The 20863-nt window shown below is 42.9% G+C and overlaps 1 long non-coding RNA gene across 1 annotated transcript in view; it reads left to right on the top strand.

Moving 5' to 3' along the window:
• Positions 1-20470, top strand: part of LOC113986925 — a 43456-nt gene extending 22986 nt beyond the window's left edge. Inside the window, exons 2-3 of the long non-coding RNA XR_005566375.1 lie at positions 15119-15226; positions 18261-20470. This is a non-coding gene — a long non-coding RNA (uncharacterized LOC113986925). The remainder of the gene's footprint in view (positions 1-15118; positions 15227-18260) is intronic.
• Positions 20471-20863: the final 393 nt, after the last annotated feature.

Below are 20863 nucleotides of genomic sequence, written 5' to 3'. Positions count from 1 at the left end.
GGATGAATTAAAGCTACTGTTCTCCTCTTTTTGTTTAGGACAGGGTGCCTGTATTTCTGTCCAGAAAGTCTTGGACAGAAATCTGGGAGTAACACAGAGGGAGTAGGAGTGAGTTGGAGTGATCAGAGGTGGGTTGGCATGGGCAGGGCTGTGCCTGGTGTTGGGCATCTGAGCCACACTGCTGCTCCTGCTCCAGCAGGGCTGCTGGTGCCTCAGGCATCCTGTTCCTGCCAGAGCTCCACAACAAACACACATGAGCAACACACAACATCCTCATCCTGCTGCTGGTGCATGGCACAGGCACAGCCGCCTCCCTGGCTGCAGGCAGGACAGATGGAAGCACAGCTACTGCACCGAGGGGATTGCCAGCTCTGGGAAAGCCCTGGAAATTCCCTAATTTCTCCAACATCTTTTCCTTATCTTCTCCCTGAATGAAATTGCTGTGCAAATACGGCCCCACAGATTTGGAAAAAAGAAAATTCATTACTTAGCAGAAGTTTCACCAGAAGCTCCAATTTCGTCTAGGTGTGGTTTTACAGCACAAACTTAGTGTTCCCAGCTGGAATGCTCAGTCTGTTACATGCTTAGAAAACGCTGAAGCATTTTTATACTGCTCTATCACTTACCTGCCTAAGAGACTCAGGTAATTTTGGTTGTCTCATCCTGCTCAGAGAATACACATATTTTACTACTCTTCCAGTTAGAGCAATTAAGTTTAATTTTATACTTCATTCAAACTGTTCGTGAAATAGCAAAGAAGTGAAAAAAGTAGAAAAAAAGCTAAAAAAATATATACCTTCTTAGGAATATGACTTGTATCAGGGTTATTTTTCTGTTGCCCAGAGAAGCTGTGGCCGCCCCGTCCCTGGAATTGCTCAAGGCCACGTTGGGCAGGGATTGGAGCAACAGGGTCTAGTGGAAGGTGCCCCACAAGCCTGATGGGAATAGGATGTTTTATCTCATGCTTCAGTAGCAGGGTTTGATATGGTACATTGTGCTCACCATCACCAAAACCTGTTTTAAAGGCAAAGGTGAGAATTTTATTGCTCTGAAGACAAGAGATCAACCTCACGGTTTTCAGGTGAAGTTCCCTTCCTTTGACAAAGTGTCACAACTGAGTTGCAGGGACTGCCTTCTTATCTGGAGCTTTTAAAGCAGTAGGTAAAATATTTAGTGTCCAGTCTGAAGCTGCAGTCCTGATGGATGAATTCACATAAGTAAATGCAGATGTCAACAACTAAGCTAATGAGCCCACTTTTACTGTCACAAGACAGAGAACTATGCATTAAGAGCGTCTTTTCCTCAAAGGAATTGTGATATAGGTTGGATGATTCACCCCCTGGAAATGTCTGTCTTTCTCCACTGGATAAAAAGATGCATTTGCAGATGTCTAGGCTGATTTGCAAATAGAAAATAATATTCCAGAGACTCCTTGCAATGAATAATCAAGCAATTCAACAGATGCAGAAAGTTTTGTTTTGACAGCAAACATTTGGGGAAGGCTAAGTGAATGTGTGTTCACTAGTGAAGCAACAGTGAACAAGACTAAGAGGACTTTTCTTTTAGGCAGATATTGAACAATAAGAAGTTTTATTATAACATCTTATTCTCCGGGACAACATCCATTAAAAGATCCACTGTGTGTGTGTGCAGCTGGGCTTCTGGGTCTTTCTATGAAAATGATGAAACTTATAATAACTCAAGCTTCGAACATCTGACAATGCAGATAGTGAGTGAAGGACAAAAACACTTTGAAGATTGAGTCTCCAGATACAGAATAGTAGATTTGTTGGAACGCATTTAGTGAGCACACAGAAAGTGGAATTACCATGTTATTTCTCGATTCTGCAGGTTTTCTAAGATCCAGAATAACATTTTCCATGATTTTTTAACTCTTCAAATGAAAACAATATTCATGTCTTTGGACCAAGGTTTAATTTATCTTGGGTGATTAAAGATCTGAGTCTACTTGAAAAGGGCAATGGAAGGAAAATACTTACCACGACTTCAGGCTGACTGTCCGTAGCAGCATCTGGTCTTGATATTCCCTCAGAACCATGGTGGATAGATTCTGGTGTTTGAAATCCTGCGGTAGGAAGGTCACATTCCCCTCCAGACGTTGCATCAAGGTCTTCTTTCAGTTCATTTGCAGATGGGAGGTGACATCTCCTTTAAAACTCATCACTTTGAAATGATGCGGTTTTTGAGTCTGAGGGGAGAGTTTCATCTGATGAGTCCCTGAGCAATAATTCCTGTGTTAAGAATGGTCTTTGTTTTGGCACTTTGTTTTTTTGAAAAGAGGTCAATGCTTTATTGTTGTTCACTTAAGAAGTGACACATTTTTTTTCTTGTTTATCCTCCCTTAAAGGCTCAATTTTGTGAAACATTGCAGTGCTTTGTTCCCTCTGTTGCCCCATGAGGGTGTGGGTTTTCTTAAGGATAGACAGAAGAACTGAGGCTAATACTGACTTACCATAAAAGGCACATAAAGCCCAGCACTATTTCTGTGCTCTGTATGTCCTAACTTGGACACAAGGATGTTGTGTAGTTGGTGTTCTCTGCTCTTCCCTCATCCACAAAAGTCAACTTCCCCAGCTCTACTTAACAAACCTGAGTTTAATTTAAGTTTAATTTAAGTTTAATTTAAGTATGGCTATCAGAAATTATCCCAACCAAATTAGTATTAAATAGATCAAACTGTTACCATGATCTGGTGGCCAGCAGGTAAAACAACAGTGAATGGCCAGGGAAGACAACCCCTGCTGACAGTGCAAGGTTCTGCTCCTGCCAGTTTTGGCTATTTAAAGGCGTCAGCAGTGGGGGATATGAAATCCTTCCCTGGGAGGAGGGGGAGGCCCTGGCACAGGTTGCCCAGAGAAGCTGTGGCTGCCCCATCCCTGGAAGTGTCCAAGGCCAGGTTGGACAGGGCTTGGAGCAACCTGGGCTAGTGGAAGGTGTCCCTGCCCAGGGCAGGGGGTGGAATGAGATGGGCTGTAAAATCCCTTCCAAATCAAACCATTCCATGACTTTGTGATTTTATATGTCACTGCTTTCGCTAGAGTTTTTGAGTTTTATACTGAGTTTTGCAGCTTTTTCCTCTGTCTCTTGTAAAAAGTAAAGACCACAGGCCAACACTCAATTCTGTTTTTAGAATCTAGGTAATGTTTGGCTGGCTGGAGGAGCATCACTCACACACAGATCTTGTCTGATTTGCTAGTGCAGCCTTTACGCGGGGAGAGAAAGGTGCTTACAAATTCCTATTCCAGCTTAAGTGTATTGATTTGGCAAGAACAGATAGCATTTTTCAGACTCAGAAACATTATTTTAAATGAAAAAGAAAAACAAGAGGAGGACAGAAATGCCTTCCAGTGAGGCTGTTGGCATAGATCCCAGTGAGATGCCTACACAGGGCAGGCTGCACAACACTTCAAAGAACTTAAGAAAACTAACACCAAATTAGAGCAGCATCTGAACTAACTAGATATTTCCAAATCACTGTGTTTGTCCTGCAAGAATCCTCTCTTTCACTCCTCTCTCTAGATGGATCTTGGTGTAAAACAGTCCAGGAAACCGATTAAAATATGTTTTCAGTTTGTTCTGGTCAATTATTCCGATTATGGAATTTAATTTGCACTCATATTGCCCCAGACTTCATGCCTTTGAAGTTGCTGATGTTCATAACTTTGGGATCAAGGAGTTCAACCTCCACAAAGACCCTTAGAGGAAAGAAGAGAAATAAATCTGCTGCTCAGCCCTGCACAGGGTGAAGCCCTTGGAGCTCCAGCAGAGCCTTGGATGTGCCCATGGAGCAGGCTTGGGAGCTGCCCTGCCCTGCCACCTCCTCCTGAGCCTCAGGTGCCCTCTGACAGCTCCTTTGTGCTTGGAGAAAATCATGCTGCTGGGATATATCCAAGCAGGACAACGTTTGCAGGAGCTGTCCTGGCTTTGCTTTTCGTGGTCTCTACCTCAAGGTAAACTGAACATATTCAGTGCACAGTGTAATGAAGAAGGTGGAAATCAGGAGAAGTGACTGAAACTTGTAATGAAGAATGTCAGAGAGGAAAAATGCTCTAATCTCTTGGATAAACTTTGCTCAGATCTCTAGGGGATGAGCAGTACAGGGGGAAATCCATCCTCTTACAAAGTGTGGGAAGAGTTTAGGTACTCCCAGGACATAAATCCCAAATAATGCTTGGAAAGAGATCAAAGGGTCCAAAGGAAAACAGGGACCAAAGAACACCTGAGCTCTGGCACAGGATTCAAGCTGGGCTGTGTTTGTGTGGATTTAAAGGCAGAAAAAGAAAAAGAAAAGTTGGGCTCTGGAATTTTTATAAGATCCGTAACAGAGATGGGATTTCAAGGTGGTCCCACAAAAGCCAGCATTAGTTTTTGTCACTTTGACCAGTTAGTAACACTTCTTTTCCTCAATGGCCTGCAGACGGACTATGATTTCCTCAGGCAGTCACTTCTCTGACTCCTGACTGACTTGCTGTGGGCCCACGTTTCAGTGCAACACGTTATGTCTGGTAAATATTGGAAATATTAACTATTTCGTGAGGAAAAGGGTTTTTGACTTTTCTCTCAGTGCATGAAACCAACTCTCTTCAGATCCCAAAGCAAGAGCAGTGCCAGCAAAAGTGAACATCTGGAGACATTTGCCTGTGTTTGATTCAGAGACTGCCCAGAGGGACTGGGAGCCGCTGGTTGTGTATTCCTGCACTGCTGCAGGCACTCAGCACACTTCCAGTATTTGCAGAATTTTCTTCTTGTTTGCACAGACACAACCTTGATTATACAAAATAACAACTTGGGTTTAAGCCTAAACATTGAGAATTATCATTTTGCAAACTGACAGTTTGACAGGTTGCAATATTTCCCTGAATATAGAACAACTAGCTGAATATTTAAGAACAGTAAACATTGTCATTTAGAAATAACACCAAATTCACTCTATTGTGGCTCTTCTTTAAGTATTTATTGTGTAGATTTGTCTGAGAAGAAATAGCAAAATAATACACAAGCAAAAAAAGAAAGAATGAAAATGTTTCATACCATTTAGACTTCTGGTGAAACAAAACCTATTGTTTTATGTGGGAAATTATTGCTGAATTCAAGAAATTGAACTTCATAAATAATAAGCATAGCAGGGATGGAATAAATTAAATTCTAATAAGTTAAACTCATTAGAAGTTTAATTATTTAGTTAATTTAGTTTATTTATTTCTCTCCTTCTATTCCTATTATTTCTGAATAGTAACTTTTAGTATTAATAACTTATTAGAAGTGTAATAACATTGAAAATTTAATAAGTTATTAAGCTTCTAATAAGCTATTAGAAGGTTTTAAAATAAAGAATAAATTAAAAAACTTCTAAAGCAAGATTAATAAACTTCAGGAGTAATGGGAATAGCGAGGAAAATAAGCTTCTATTAAGTTTAATAATATCTGACTACTAATATCTTCACTAAATACTTGATTTTAATCAAATTTTGAAAACAATTATTTTTCTTGCTGACGGGAAAACCTTATAAAGTGGTTTGTGGGATCAAGGCAGAACACAACGAAAGAATAATCCTGGATTGTTTATCTGAGCTTGGGTTCACTCACAGCCCCCTACTGCTCTGTGTGCTCAATGAAAGAGAAGCTCAAGGTTTTTTAAATATGCACTTTTAAAACTGATCTTTGATTACAATTTCAAAGAGTGAAAATTTAACCTCTCAGTCAGTTTTGTGGGAAATTCCAGGCCGGGTTGACTGATAAATAGAGGCTTCTCTGCTTCTCCTCACAGAGGGAAACACACAGGACTGATAAAGAAATGAAGCAGTTCTTTGAACTTCAAAAATGCTGCTGAAGTGAATTGCTGCTGAAGGCAAAATGTTTATAGACTGTAGCATGAAGAGAAACATGTGCTGGTGGATGGCAGCTGGGAACTGAGCACGGACCACAGTAGGACAACACCTGGAAGTGACACAGTGCAGGGTCTCCCTGTGGAAAAAGGAGATTTTACTGTCTCTGTGCAAGGAATGCATCATTTGAAAGCTGTATTCAGCAGCGTGGCTGCTTTTGTTGACCTTCTCCATGTAAATAAGCAAACCCCAAAATCCTTTGGGTTTTTTTTTTTATTTGCCAGCGGCTTCTCCACTTCAAATTCTCAGCTGCTGGGGATGAGCAAAGCTTATATAATTGATGAAGCCTTCTATCTTAAAAACAAAACGTGAAAGGCTTTCTGGTGTGTTTGTTTCTATAGAAAGAGCTCTCTCTTGGCTTTTGTGTTGTTGGGGCTCAGCAAAGGGGTTGAAATGAAATACTGGGAGCTGAAATGAGTGGGACTTGCCCAGCAACCCCCCCCCACAAGGGGCTCTGGGAGCTGTGCTGCAGCACAGGAACACTCTACTCAGGCCTAACAAATAGCTTCTCTTAACCTACTGCTCTTAACCTTGCCCTTCTTAAAATGAAGTTGTGCAGGTACAAAGTTTTAGCTCTGGTTTACATCCCTTTGAAAGCTTATGGGCTCTCAGCATCACCCAGGGGACAAATTCTTAGTCTGGATTTTCATTTTGCTTTGACCCCAGCAGTGCACAAGGAATGAGTTTTGACCAAAGACATATGTATTTATAAATATATAAATATATTTAGTCACCTAGTGCATTGAGAGGTGTGGGAGCAGAGAGCTGCCCTGTCTGGCCTTCTCACCCTGGCCCATGGTCATCACTCTCATTTCATTCAAATTTGACCCCAAAAAAAGCATTTAATTACCAGCATTTGCTGACTGTTCCTTAATCCCAGCTCCACAGGCACTCTGCTGCCAGCAGCCCAATTTGTCAGGACAAAACAGTATAAACTACTTGAGGGAAGGGCTGGAGCTGTGCCAGGGCAGGGTCAGGTTGGATCTCAGGAAAAGGTTCTTCCCCCAGAGGGTGGTTGGCACTGACCAGGCTCCCCAGGGCAGTGGGCACAGCCCCAAGGCTGCCAGAGCTCCAGGAGGGTTTGGACAATGCTCTGAGGGACATTGGGGGGTCCTGGGCAGGGCCCAGGATGGCACTGGGTGGTCCTTGTGGGTCCCTCCCAACCCAGGAAATCCTATGGTTCAATAAAACTATGGCATGGTGCAGATTTTTGGTTTACTGGGGTTTTGAGTTGTCTTTTTTGTTTCCCATCTTAAGCTGAAGTCTGACACACATTTTGCTAGAATAAGAATAGCTGTTTACAAAAACATGCTTGCCAGGAGGAAAATTGCTCTGTGTCCCACAGAGACACCCCCTCTGGTGCTGAGTAGTATGTGCTGAAATGTTCTCAGTCAAAAGAACTGGGAATTAAGTCATGAGTGCCAGAAGGGAGCCCCTTTCACCCATTTGGCTTGTTTTCAGGTAATATATATGGTATATCCAAGGGATCTCTGCTGACTGACACACTCAGTTCATCCATCTACATCCAGATAAGCCCCATAGTTTAATATCCTGAGTTAGTCACACAACAGGGATTATATTCCAGCTCCCTGATCCGAACTTCACCTGGTTTCCTGGAGCTCTCAGGGCCCTGAGTAGGTCTGATGTGACCTGAAGGTTTTTGTGGAATGAAATGGAATTCAGAATGAAGATGAAGGATGAACTGCATCAGTGTTCTACTTCAGATTCCTCAGACATTTCACATAATTGCTGTTAGATTTAAATACCTCTGAACTGGATAAAGGAAACCTAGACCTGGTTCATGGCTGGGAACCCCCCAGTGAGAACAGTGGGGAAGATTCTGGGCCTAGTTTTTGACATTATACCTAAAATATTAAATGCCACCATTGGCTGCTGCCCAGGTTACCATATTACCCTGGACTCTGATTTCAGGCAGCCAAACTGATGGCACCTCCTTCAGTACAGAGAGAACAAGGGAAGAACCCTTTCTTCCTTCCAAGGAACAGCATTAATAACTGGTTGGCAGAGATACTTTTAATGGGTTGGGATTGGTGTTTCTGGCATCTCCTGCCTGGTCTGCAGAGGCAAAAGTGAGTCCTGTTCACACACAGGCAAAACTATAATGCTGCCTGAAAATGAGATCAGGGGAGGTTCTTTGTCACAAAGTCCTAAAGACAAAATTAATTGGTGCTAAGAGAAGCTACTGGGGATGGGCTGTGAAAAAAGCTGGGTAGGACTAATTGTGGGATGTACTTCCAGGGAAAGTGGAGGTGCCTGGGATCACCACGGCTCTTGTGCCTCCTGTTAAAGCCACCACATGTGGTTCACCACGTGGGTATGGAAAGCTTGGCATTCAGAACTGGCAGCAAAGGCTTGCCAGGAGTCCAGCAGTGCAATTGTGGGCAATCCTTCAGCTTCGTGGGGATGACACTCATTCCTTGGTCCATACTCAGGGAATAATACTGCATTAATAATACTGCATTGCTCTATCTTACTGTAATTCTCCCCTGAATAACATCACATTAGTTTCTCTTCAGGACTGCTGAGTACAAGCCAAAGCAAGGTGTGCCATGGCAGGAGTCACTAAAAACCCTCCGGGGGCTGGATGCCTCTCTCAGATGAATTATTACCTATTACTACAAATGTGTCCTGATATTTGATTTCTATATATCTGTAGAAGCAATCATAGCAGTTTAATGCCTTGACCTTTTCTCTTTCACTGACTCACAGTGATTCAGTGTCTGAAAGACTCTTTATCACAAATTTCCCTTATTTTCCATGGCCAAAGTTAGGAGCTCAATTAACCCTCTATGTGTTCTTGTTGTAACTTCAACTGAGTGATTCACCTGCATTCAACAGCATTTGAGGCTTACAAGTTGCACAGCTCCTTCCTAAGGGAATATTTTACAGGAAACACAGAGGAATCAACATTTTGTTGACTCTTTGCAGTGATATTTTTTTTGGCAGAAATTGGGGAGTTTGAAAGATATTGCATTATTTTCTTCTAGATTTTGAGCCTTTAGTATAATTTATGTCTTGATTTCAGTCTGCCTCACTGCTGGTGGAGAAGCTTTGATTGGCTGGTTGGTTGGTGTTGTTTTGTTGTTAGGTTTTTTTTAAGAGAAAGAAAAGAGAAGATCTGAATTGTCTAAATTGTACTTCTTCATGTAAATCAAACAAGGGTAATTTAAGGAAAACACCACACACTTCAAGACCTGAAAACAAAACTCCCTGTTCATTGCAACCCACAGCTCATTCTATTTGTCTTTGTGTTGCCATGTAACAGCAGTTTTCTCCTCCATCATTTGAGTGCCCAGATGTGTTAAAAACTTCAGGTGATGAAGAGCCTGTTGCATGTCTAGAAGTGATTCTTGTGGCTCCTTTCCAAAGACTGATTTTTTTGTTTTGGTTTTTTGTTCCCCCTTGGTAGTCTGGGTTCTACTCACAGTGAAATATCATCCCACTGTGAAACAAAAAAAGCTGTTAACTGTAGAGGTGTGTTCCCTAGGTTATTCTGTTTGACTCTAGTGAAGTTATGTCCTAATTTTTGAAGCCTATTTAATTACTGGAGGGATGTTACTGAGCATTGGCTCATAAATGCACATGTTGGTGAGTGTTTGCCGGGTCAGGCTCCCTCATTTTCTGTGGGGGATGTATTGTGAGTGTTGGGTTCATGGCATCTGTCACTTGTCAGCATCTTAAATCTCACAGAAACACCTTTCTACATTGTGTGGATATGTAATTAGGTAAAAAAACCAGCCCGTGATAAAAACTGAATCACCCAAGTAAAAAAGCAAAGGGGAAACTTTAGGTCTGAATGCAGAATGGATAGAATTATTCAGTGTGCCTCTTGCTGTAAAATCTCATGTGATGAGAGCCGTGGATACAGTTTAGTTCTAAATGAACCCTTTTTCAAATATACCAGTCCTGAGTGTGGGGAGGAGGGAGCTGGATATTGTCTCCATCGTTCAGGAGGAGTTGTTCTGGCAGGAGCAGAGATGGCATCCAGCTGTACAGGAACCAGCCCCCGACTTCTGTGCTTCAGCTGCATTTCTGACCTGGTAGTCCCTTTCCTGTGTTCTTTCTGTCTTATCTGAGCTAATACAAAGAGACAAGGAAACCTTCCTGGATACCTGGCTTATGGCATTCCACACCCCCAGCTTCAAGATCAAAGTCAGACAGCTGAGGGGGAGGGAGAGGTAAAAGCCCTGGTTACTGCCATGGACAGAAAGAGTCACAGGAATAAGAACATGCATCTGCAGTGGTGATTTTACTATAACTGTCCACCTGCAATGGCTGATGCTGTAAGGGAAATACAGCTCAAAATCATGATGAAATCATAAGTTTTTTGAACACCATTTGGGACACCTCTGAAGCGGCTCTTGTTCCTGAAGGCTCTGTGATCACAGCAGCTGGGAAGTAAAGGAGCACCTTAACAACAGTCGTAATGAAGGTAAAGCCTCTGCTTTGACTCAGAGTAATACGAAGGGCAGGCAGGGCAGGGATGAAGCTTTGGGCTGTGGTGGGTTGCTCTGCAAGTGAGTGAAGTGGATAGATGTGATCTGGATTTACCATGGGGTGCAATTCCCAGATGAAATGCTGGAAGGGCACAGAATTACAGGACATGCTGAGTTGGAAGGGACCCACAAGGATCATCAAGTCCAACCCTTAGCTCTGCACAGGCCCATCCCCAGAGTCACATGAGGTGCCTGAGAGCATCATCCAGACACTTCTTCAACTCTGTTATCAAGTAACAGAAAACTAGAGGGGCTTATTACCCTTTAAAAGGCTTCTTTGTTTGCTTGGAAAGTGTCGTGTAAAGTTGAATGTGACTGTTTCTGATGCCAGCTAAAGGTTAGTTTCAAGGTTTCCTGCATCTTTCAATTATGTAGAAGGACAATGAAGTTCAGCTATAGCCGAGACCTAGAAAATGAAAACAGCAGTAGCAACACAGACACTAAATCTGAGTGGATTACACTTTGGAAACAACCCATTTGAGAAATAAAAGTAGTTTTCATTCCATGAACTGAAAATGCTCTGGAATGAGGTAAATAGGCTGTGACAGCAGAAACAGGTAGACCAGAGAACAAAATATCATTCCAGTTCCTGTAGGGAATGTTTCATTGGCACCTATAAAAAGGGAGGAGTAAAAAAACTTATAATTTTTCGGTGTGTGCAAGAGAAATCACCTTTTTAAGCCACAACACAAACCTTTTCCAGGAATCTTACTGGAGACATCCAAGCTCTGTAAATCCCTCATATCACTGGACAGCTTTCTTTTTAAGCCAGTCCCAGGTAAACTGGAGAGAACAGCTCCCAAAGATGTCTTGTTGTCTTCAAAATGGAGATCCTGAACACGATGGGAAATGGGAGAATCAGTGCTTCTGAGTGCACCAGATTTTTGGGATGGGGTTTCTAACCTGAACGCAGAATCCCTTGAGGACCCAACATGTTGAGTTTTTAAGTGATGTTCTTTGCTGACTCTTCTAAACACCTCATAGGTGGAGCAATGCTGCTGTTAGAAATTCCAGAACCCCTCCACAAGGTTGTGGTGCTCACAGTACTGCAGCAAGCAAGGGAAGACAAGGGATCAGACCCAGCCAGCACGGGTTTAGGAAGGGCAGGTCCTGTCTGACCAATCTGATCTCCTTTTATGCCCAGGTGACCCTCCTGGTGGATGAGGGGAAGGCTGTGGATGTGTCTGCCTGGACTTCAGCACAGCCTTGGACACTGTCTCCCATGGTACACTCCTGGAAAAGGCTTGGAGAGGGGCACTCTGTGCTGGGTTAGGGACTGGCTGATGGCTGGGCCCAGAGAGTGGTGGGGATGGAGCTGCATCCAGCTGGGATCCGTCACCAGTGGTGTCCCCAGGGATCAGTGCTGGGCCCAGTCCTGTTTAATGTCTTTATTGAGGATTTAGATGAGGGGATTGAGTCCACCATCAGCAAATTTGGAGATGACACCAAGTTGGGGGGGGAGTTGATGTGCTGGAAGGCAGGAGGGCCCTGCAGAGGGACCTGGCCAGGCTGGATCCATGGGCTGATTCCAAGGGGATGAGGTTCAACCAGGCCAAGGGCCGGGTCCTGCCCTTTGGCCACAACAACCCCCATCGGTTCTACAGGTTGGACATTAGGAAGAAATTCTTTCCAGAGAGGGTGCTCAGCCATTGGAATGGGCTGCCCAGGGAGGGGGTGGATTCTCCATCCCTGGAGGTGTTTAAGGACAGACTGGATGTGGCATCAGTGCCATGGGCTGGGAACCACGGCGGGGTTGGATCAAGGGTTGGACTGGATGATCTCGGAGGTCTTTTCAACACAGCTGATTCTGTGATTCTGTGATTTTAGGACTGCAAAGTCCCATCAGTGTAATGTTCTGATGGCCATCACCGGATGTGCCAGATTGTCCCCATCAATTGACCACTTAAGATGGTGACACTCACTGGATTTGGGAAGGTAAAGTCTGTGAGAAGTCAAAGGCTCATAAAGGAAAGCAATTGCAAGTGAAAGATTTGCACAGTTATGGTGTAGCTCTTATTTCTTTTACTTCCCTTCTGGCTAGGAAGATTGTAAATTTTTAAAAGTATTTTTTATTATTTTTATTTACTGAAAAATGGGCATAAGGGAAGAAATGCACCAAGTTTAGGTTTTCCTAGTGAAAATAGAAAATGTGGAATATGTTCTGGCCCTGTTATTAAAATGTTCCAGTGGATTTGGCCCAAATATTCGTAAATGTTTTATTTCAAGTACTGTGGGAAAAGCAAAGGAAGGGAAAAAAAAGTTTCTTCATTGACTTGCTGGGGCAGGAACTGAAGAAGGGAGGGGTGGTGATTGTACTTACTGTCATCCAAACAGGCAGCCTGGATGGAATTTTGTCATTGTGCAAATTTAAAAAAAAATATTATCCAGATGAGGACATTTTATAATCATGTGTTTGCCAAATTGAAAGAGAACTGGGTATTCCCTTTAATGAACATTTAATCCAAGGATTTGGTGTCTTTTCTGAAAAGCAAACCTGTAGGACAGCCAACATCTGTGGCTGGTGCTGCTCTCCTGCCAGAAAAATCGCTTTGACAATATTGCAGGCACTTACAAAGCTCTTTTTGGCTACTCCCTTACCAATGTGATAATGTTATTTGAGGACCATTATTTCAAAGTACTCCCAATTAAAATGTTTTTTATTTCTTATAAATCTTCTACTATTTCTTCTGCCAGATGATCTGGTGTTTACGACTCCCAGGGCTTGCAGAAATAATCTGTAATTGTTCTTACTTTTCCACTCCCAGTATTAAGACACTTTTCCTTGTGTCTACCACCACACCTCTTTGTCTTCTGATGGAATTTTATATTCTGCTATTCTCTCCTAATTCCCTTTTAAAACCAGTAGGGGTGCAATCATTGTATCAGGAAGCAATAAACAGATTTATTTTACACTTTTTGCAACAAAGAATTTTGAAGTCCAGACTTTCCAAGAACTTGACTTTTTGGATACACTGAGAATGAGCAAAAGGAAACATTGTGTCAGTTATACAAAAATCAGAAGATGTTTTCTTGATAAAATCAAAGGATTTTACAGAGATACATGAATTGCAGTGAACTCTCCCCAGAGCACTAACAGGGTCTGATGAGCTTTTTTGATGACTTCTTGTCTTGGCTTTGTGCTCTTTTTGGAACAGTGATCTGAAATGTTTGGTTGGTTTTTTTGGTGGTGGTGCTTTCTTGGTTTTTTTTTCCTCCCCCTCCAAAATGAGGCTTTCATGGAAAACATCTTTTTTACATCCTTATGTCTGTGTAGAGAACAAGTTCTTGGTGTGAACTCGTGCAACACTCCGTTCTTTACTCATCAACAGGTGCCAAGAGCAGCTCAGAATTATTTCAAATTAATCACAGGACTAACATCTTCAATAAAAGCTGGTAAGGAATAAAATGGTTTGGGCTTTGAAGTTGACATTCAAATAACTATTTCTTGTGATACAGTTTGTCAGGTCTTAAATGCCATAAGATTGATTTCTGACAAGCCCTTGTTAATTAATTGTGTTCTTTTGGCCTAAAAGTCAGGCATTGAATTTCAGAGAATGGTTAGGTTGGAAAAGACCATAAAGATCATCCAGTTCCACCCCTTGCCATGGGCAGGGACACTTTCCACTACACCAGGGTGCTCCAAGCCCTTTCCAACCCAGCCTTGAAGAATATTCTTGTTGTTCAACCCATGCTTGTTTGGTTAATAGTCAGAAAAAGGAAGTTGTGAATTAGGAAAAGAGGAGGAAAAAAAACCCCATCTTGAACCAAAGGAAAGAAAACAACCACAGATTTGCTGCTTCAGGAGCAGGATTAGTGTCCTTTCTCCCTCTGGATCCTTGCACACATCTTATGAGATTCCCCTCCAAGAAGGAGGGCTGAGATGGGAATTCCTGCCAGGGGCATTTCTTTGCCAGTCTCTGCAGCTCCAGTGCAGCTTCAGAGCACAAGGGACACTGAGAAAAGTGTTGACCTCTTTGTTCTTCAGGTTGCATTTGGTTTCTTTGCTCTCCTCTTTTTCCAGTGCCACTTAGGTTTTTATAATTAAGGACTGACCTTCCTTAATGAATCACCTGCCTGTGACATCTGCACGTTGTTCCCCAGGGCAGGATCCCAACCAGCCTCAATCGAGGTCGGACACTTTCACCCTCCCAGGAGAAGAGGGACAAAGTCCTGGTCTAACCATCTCTTCTCAGTCATCTCTTCCTTGCTTTTCCCCTCCATTGAAAACCTGAACATGGATTTTCATGCTATTCCTCCACCCAATCTCTAGGACAGGGGTACCTGTGGCAGGAGCTTGTCCACAGATCCCTCCACTTGTAATCTCCACCAAGAGACTCTTCAAAGCTTGTACTCATAAACTAAAACTTTAAAGTTGCCTTGCTCAAAAAGAGACAGAAAGGCAGGCAGAGGACTGACTTCAGACCTTGGTACTGGAAGAGCTGAGTCCCAGAAACCAGCCCTTCCCATGGAGCCTTGGCACCATCCAAAACACCAAGTGCTTTGATGAACATCCAGATCCTTTATTTTGCATTGATGGGGGTGGGGGAGAAAGTCAGAAGTCACAAGTGAAGTGGTGGATACCTGTCTTTTTTATTATTATTATTATTATTATTTTTGGACTGAAAGTATTGATTCTGCTTTCTGCTTCTTAAAGATTTGTTCTCTTTTTTTGTTTTGGACTTGAATGAGAAACAGCGTTAGCTGGGATGCCATCTGCATATTCTCTTCTCATGGTGGCTGAGGAGCAATCCAGGTAGACTCCAGCTGATCAAAGCTCTCCATAGTAACCAGCAGCAACTCCAGGTAATTTTTTACTGAGAGAATCATTAGGAAACATAAAAACACTTCAAACTGCATGTATTTGGTAAAGACAGGCAATTATGCCAAAAACTGCTGTATTTGAGCTCATCTTGAAGCAATTCCTTAAGGTGATAAATTATCATCACTCTGACCCCACACAGGTTTTGGTAGAGCTGTGTGTGTGTTTGTTATGCATCTGAATGCCTGGTTCCTTAAATCCAAATAAGTTTTGCTATTGTTTGTTTCCTGGAAACAATTGTAACTAAATCAGAAGGCCCCTCATAAAAATTTTGCTTATTTCTGGCAAAACTGTTTCTGAAGGCTCTGCTAACTATTTCAGTCTGCCCCCAAGTTTTGGAAAGGCCATTTGTATTCTTCTACCTATTTCTGTGTTTTGTTTCATTTATGTGATTTTTCTGTGTTATTTTAAAAGCATAGAATCACTGGAGTTGGAAAAGACCTTTAAGACTGAGTCCAAACATAATCCTGACACTGCCAAGGCCACCATTGAACTGTGTCACATAAAACTCAGTGTCACATCTACATGTCTTTTAAATCCCTCAAGGGATGGTGACTCCACCACTGCCCTGGGCAGCCTCTTCCAATGCTTGACCACACTTTCCATGAAGAAATTTCCCCGTATATCCAATCCAAACCTCTCCTGGCACAACGTGGGGATGTTTTCTCTCGTCCTGTTCCTTGTTCCCTGAGAGCAGAGTCCAGTCACCCCCCGGCTCCACCCTCCCATCAGGGAATTGCAGAGGGGCAGAAGGTCCCCCCTGAGCCTCCTTTTCTCCAGGCTGAGCCCCCCCAGCTCCCTCAACTGCTCCTCATCAGATTTGTGCTCCAGACCCTTCCCCAAGACCCATCTTGTCTTGTCCCAATGTCTTCTCTTCTGTCCCTCTCCATCCATCCCAATTTATAGTTTCCCAGTTTACACATTTAAAAGAAAACAAAAATCTGGCCAGTCTCCATTTCCAAGTGCCTTTGATTCTAATTTCATTTTTGGTCATAATTTTATTCATCATTTCAAACCTACTTAGCTGGTTTTCATGGCTCTAGTTTCTTAATCCCCATTCTGGTGCCACGCTGCATTCTTCTCCCAGCACTGCCTGTGTGACATTGGCACTTCTGCTTTAATAATAATCTATTACATATTTAATGTGTTGCCACAACACTACAAAATGCTTTACACAGAGAAGTCACCATTATTACAAACAGGGAGAAGGAGGCAGAGAGTGAAGTGGCCTTTATGTGACAGAAACAGGCCAGATCTGCTGATTCCCAACCACTTTCCAGATACAGGTTGGAACTATGAGTCCCATGAACAGCAACTCAGTAAAAACAAATGTAACTAATTATTACGAATCTCAAAGTTGCCTGAATGTTCTGATTTTCCTCTAGAAAACAAAGCAGTTTGAATGTTTGACATCAGTTAATTCAGTCCCCTCTCGAATGCTTTGATGGAAGGGATGGTTTCAATCTTGTTACATCTAATAGGGCTGAGGAGAAATAGAAAGCAATTAATTCTTACTCATTTTATCTTGGAATGTGGTGGGATTGTGAGACTTTGTTTTCAAGCTGCCTGGTTGCTGTGCTGGGTGACAGTGTGACAATGCTGCAGCCTGGACACAGGAATAAATATCCATTAATGTATCTAAAGAGGGGCTACAATTTGCAGCTGTGCAGCCTCTCTGCTGGCCAATTGCAAATTAAAAGATATAAAATCTCTGCGTGGCACAATCCCAGACTGAGTGAATCCATCTGTTCCTGGGAGATCTGCAGCTCAGGACACAGTAGGGACCAGGGCATGCACCAACTGCTGGGCTCCAGCTGAGAGCAAGCAGGATCAAAAAAATCATCTGGAATAAGGATGGAAATGTGGGAAAAAAAATGCTGGAGTTTGTTTCCTCCACAGGAGCTGGTATGAGGCTCCTTCCCAGCGAGGAGGCTGGGGTTGCACAAGGAGTTGGGAGGGGACACAGCTGGGACAGCTGATCCCAGCTGACCCCAGGGATATTCCAGACTGTCCAGCATCATGCTCAGTGTGTAAAGCTGGGAAAGAAGGAATGGGGGGATGTTTGGAGGGATGGTGTTTGCCTTCCCAAGTCACCGTTACTGTGATGGAGCCTGGTTGTCCTGGGGGTGGCTGAACCTGCCTCCCACGGCAAGGGGGGAATGAGTTTCCCTATTAAACTGTCTTTATCTCAGCCCTCCAGTTTTCTCACTTTTACCCTTCAATTCTCTCCCCCTTGGGGCTGAGCTGCCAGTTGGGTTAAAACATGACATCCATGCAGAGGCAGCAGCTCCAGTCCAGCACCATCCAGCACCCCTGCTCCAGGGCAACTGCCCTCAGATACCACCAAGACAGTGAAAAAAAACATTTAAAATAATAAATTATTAAGAAGATAATGGATTTTTAAACAATTTCCTAAGAAAAACGGGTGTATTTAGTCCCAACGTTTCTGAAGACGCAAGAGTGGGATTTATGCAGCCCATGGATGCTGGGATGTGCCAACTCATGGGGCAAGACTAGACTTGGATATTCAAGACTTCAATAACTTCCTTCAAGTAAATGATAATCTATAGACAGGTCACAGTAAAGGACACAAGGCTTCACCCTCTAATCTTGGTAAACTTAATTTTGGCAACAGGTAGGATGGAGGGAGAAATGGACAAAGATCCTCCTGGCCCTGCAGCCAGCCCCCCACATCCTGGGGTTTGGATTGCTGAGAAGTGAGTTCGGAATGGTTGGGAGCTACAATTTCTGCAGCTCTGAGCCCACTACAGCAGCAGACAACTCGTACCCTCTGAAGGAAATGCAGATGTACAAGTTTCTGGTGTAATCACTGTCTTGCCACTGGATACAGCTGGCAAGGACTATTTCAAAATATTCATCTTGAAATGCTCTGTTTATTCAACTTGAATGTTTTGAAAGAAAGTGCTAATAATGACAGGATTTGAGCTTTGAAATTAATGTGTTTTTCCCTTTAATTGCATTGCATTGTAAGAATTAACAAAATTTCTTCCTTTCAAGAAAGGAGAGAAAATCAACAACTTATTCAAAGCAGTGTGAACTGGAAGTTGATTCAAGTCAACTGGAAAAATCCCAAATGATGTCCTACTGGTTGATGTTGCTGCCCAAGGAGCCTCTCCTCTGTCATGGAGGGGAATGAATGGGTAACAGGGGACAACTGACCTGTGAAGGTTTGTGCATCTAGAAAAGAACTAATAAGTGGAAAAAAGCAGAAGTTCTGTTGGAAATAACACTGAGTCTTGAAACAAAGTCCTGGTGCTGGTAGCAGTTCACCCCAGCACATCCTGGGGAGTTAAAACTTGTGTCAGTGCTGGGCAACTGCAGTTCAGGGGTGTCTGTGCCTCTCCAAGCTGCCCTGCTGGCTCTGACTGCTGGGGGTCCTCAAAGGAGCTGGAGAGAAGGGAAGGATCCATGAATGAATCCCAGGAATGGCATTCAGCATTCCTGTTGGGCTACACCATGAACTGGCAAGGAAGTTCAAACTGGAATCTGCCTCCTGTGTCTCTGCCAATAACCACAGAACCTGTGCTTGCTTTTAATAAAACCAGAGAGTCATTAACGTTGGAAAAGACCTCTAAGACCATTGAATCCAACTGTTAACAATATTGGCTCAACAGTATGTGGCTGGGGGATAAAAAGTTGTATTGCTTTAAAAATTTACTAATTTACTGAATTCAAATGAAAGTGGGATTTAGTGAAGCAAGCCGAGGGTTTGTGTCTGAACATCTGGCTGTAGATGTGACCACTATTGTGTGTCAGGGATCTGCAGGACTCTGTTCCACCCCTGTTGGAAATACCATGCCAGCAGAGGTCTGGTTTGTGTCAAAACAAACACTGGATACGTATTCAGCAAGAACAGTAATGAAATAGTTGGCTATAAAAACCCTTCTGTTCTCAGAACTAAAATGTGATGCACTTATAACAGAAAGGGCACTTTTTGTAAGACATTGAAGTCTTCTTTATATGTTTTGAATATATTTTACTAAATCAGTTGCCTGGAAATGGAGTTTAATTCTGGAATTCAATGAACGTTGAACAGTCGTTTCCTCTCTGCACTGTTGGTTGTTTTACAGGTACTTCACATGCACCTTCTTCAGTCATGTCTTCTGAGAGCCAGTGTTACATGGATTTATTTGGATGGGAAATGGTTCCTCAGTTGGGATTATCCTTTTTGTCTCTCTCTGGATTATTTTACCATTCATAACTGCAGGTAGAATTGCAGAGGTGCATCGCTGGTTAATGCAGTGGTGTCTGTCCTCTGCCTCCCTCTCCAGTATCTCCCCCAGTGTGTTAACTGCATTTTTTCAATGATAAGAATTGATTTGGAAAATCACTCTGACAACTCCTCTGCAAAGTGCTCATCAAGGAGTCATCAAGGACTCCGGTTCTTGCCTTCTTGGCATGTCTTTGCATTGTCGAAATTTTATTGTCCAGGCTTTGTTGCAGGACCTCCTGATGCTTTCTGCATGGTTGGTCTGAATAACTCTGTCAAAAACTGTCTTAAGGATCCTGGAAAAGAACTGGATAACATTTGGCAACTATGAGCATCCTGTGAGTCCTTTTGGACTTCTTTCCTTTCTGGAAAACATCCATTCTTCCCTAGCCTTTAAACAACTGTTGGTACAAAACCAGTCTTGGACTTAATTCTTGTCCTGTGTCAGCTCAGTATGTTTAAGTGCCTTCATAAAGGCACTGCTGAAAGATGCATTTAAGTAAAATAATAAATCTGTGGTGTATCAACAACAGATCTTTATCTCTCCTGTTGATGCCTTAACATTTTTAGATTTCCAGGGCAAGAGCTCTCTCTGCTCTTATCTGAGTGTTTGATCTACTTGAGACTTTAATAACTTTTATTAGTTATTTTATAAGTTATGTAAGACATTTAGTAAGTTTTTTATTCAGTGCAGTGCTGTGATGGGTTTTTTTTGCTCCATAATCATTCCTCCTGTGTTTTACTCCACAGGAATCCTGAGGAAAATCACATCCAGCTGCTCTGTAACTGAACTGTCTGACCAGCTGCTCCAGGGCAACATCCAGAGCTCCATCCCTCTGCTCCTTGGCTGCCTGGTTGAGCCCCAAGAAGCTGTTCATGGTGTCTAAAAATGATACCTCTGCCCTGTGTCCAAGTGTGTGTCCCACTGCACACGGCAGACACGTCACCTCTGTTCCCATCCCAAGCCAGAAATCTGGGCTCCCATCCTCAGGAAATCACCCTCTGTGGCTTTTTCAGCCGAAAGGTTTGTTTTAAACAGTGCTCAGAAGTGGTTTTTCACAGGCTGTGAGACAGTTTGTGTTACACTGACCCTTTTTTGTTCTGTTTCAACAGCTAAAAATCAGGGGTGATTTCTGTGGTGTTGCCTAAGGATGCATCTCACTGAGTTTGTCTTACACTCTAAACCAGCTTCTGAGCAGCTCACAGCCTGTTCAGAACAATCTCTTCTTTGCAGTGCCTGGCCTGGGACATGCCAGAGGAAGGATGCATTTCCTCCAGCAGAAAATATCAAGACTAGGGACAAACCAGCAAACCTTTCTGTCTGTTCAGAGTGTGTGTTTGGATCCTCATGTGCCCTTCTACCAGTGTAATGCACAGAAAATTTCCAGGG

This window comes from Pipra filicauda, unplaced genomic scaffold (genome assembly GCF_003945595.2).
Source record: "Pipra filicauda isolate LSUMZ 115617 unplaced genomic scaffold, ASM394559v2 scaffold707_size140544_pilon, whole genome shotgun sequence".
Lineage (NCBI taxonomy): Eukaryota > Metazoa > Chordata > Aves > Passeriformes > Pipridae > Pipra > Pipra filicauda.
This window is presented reverse-complemented; position numbering and strand designations above follow the sequence as displayed.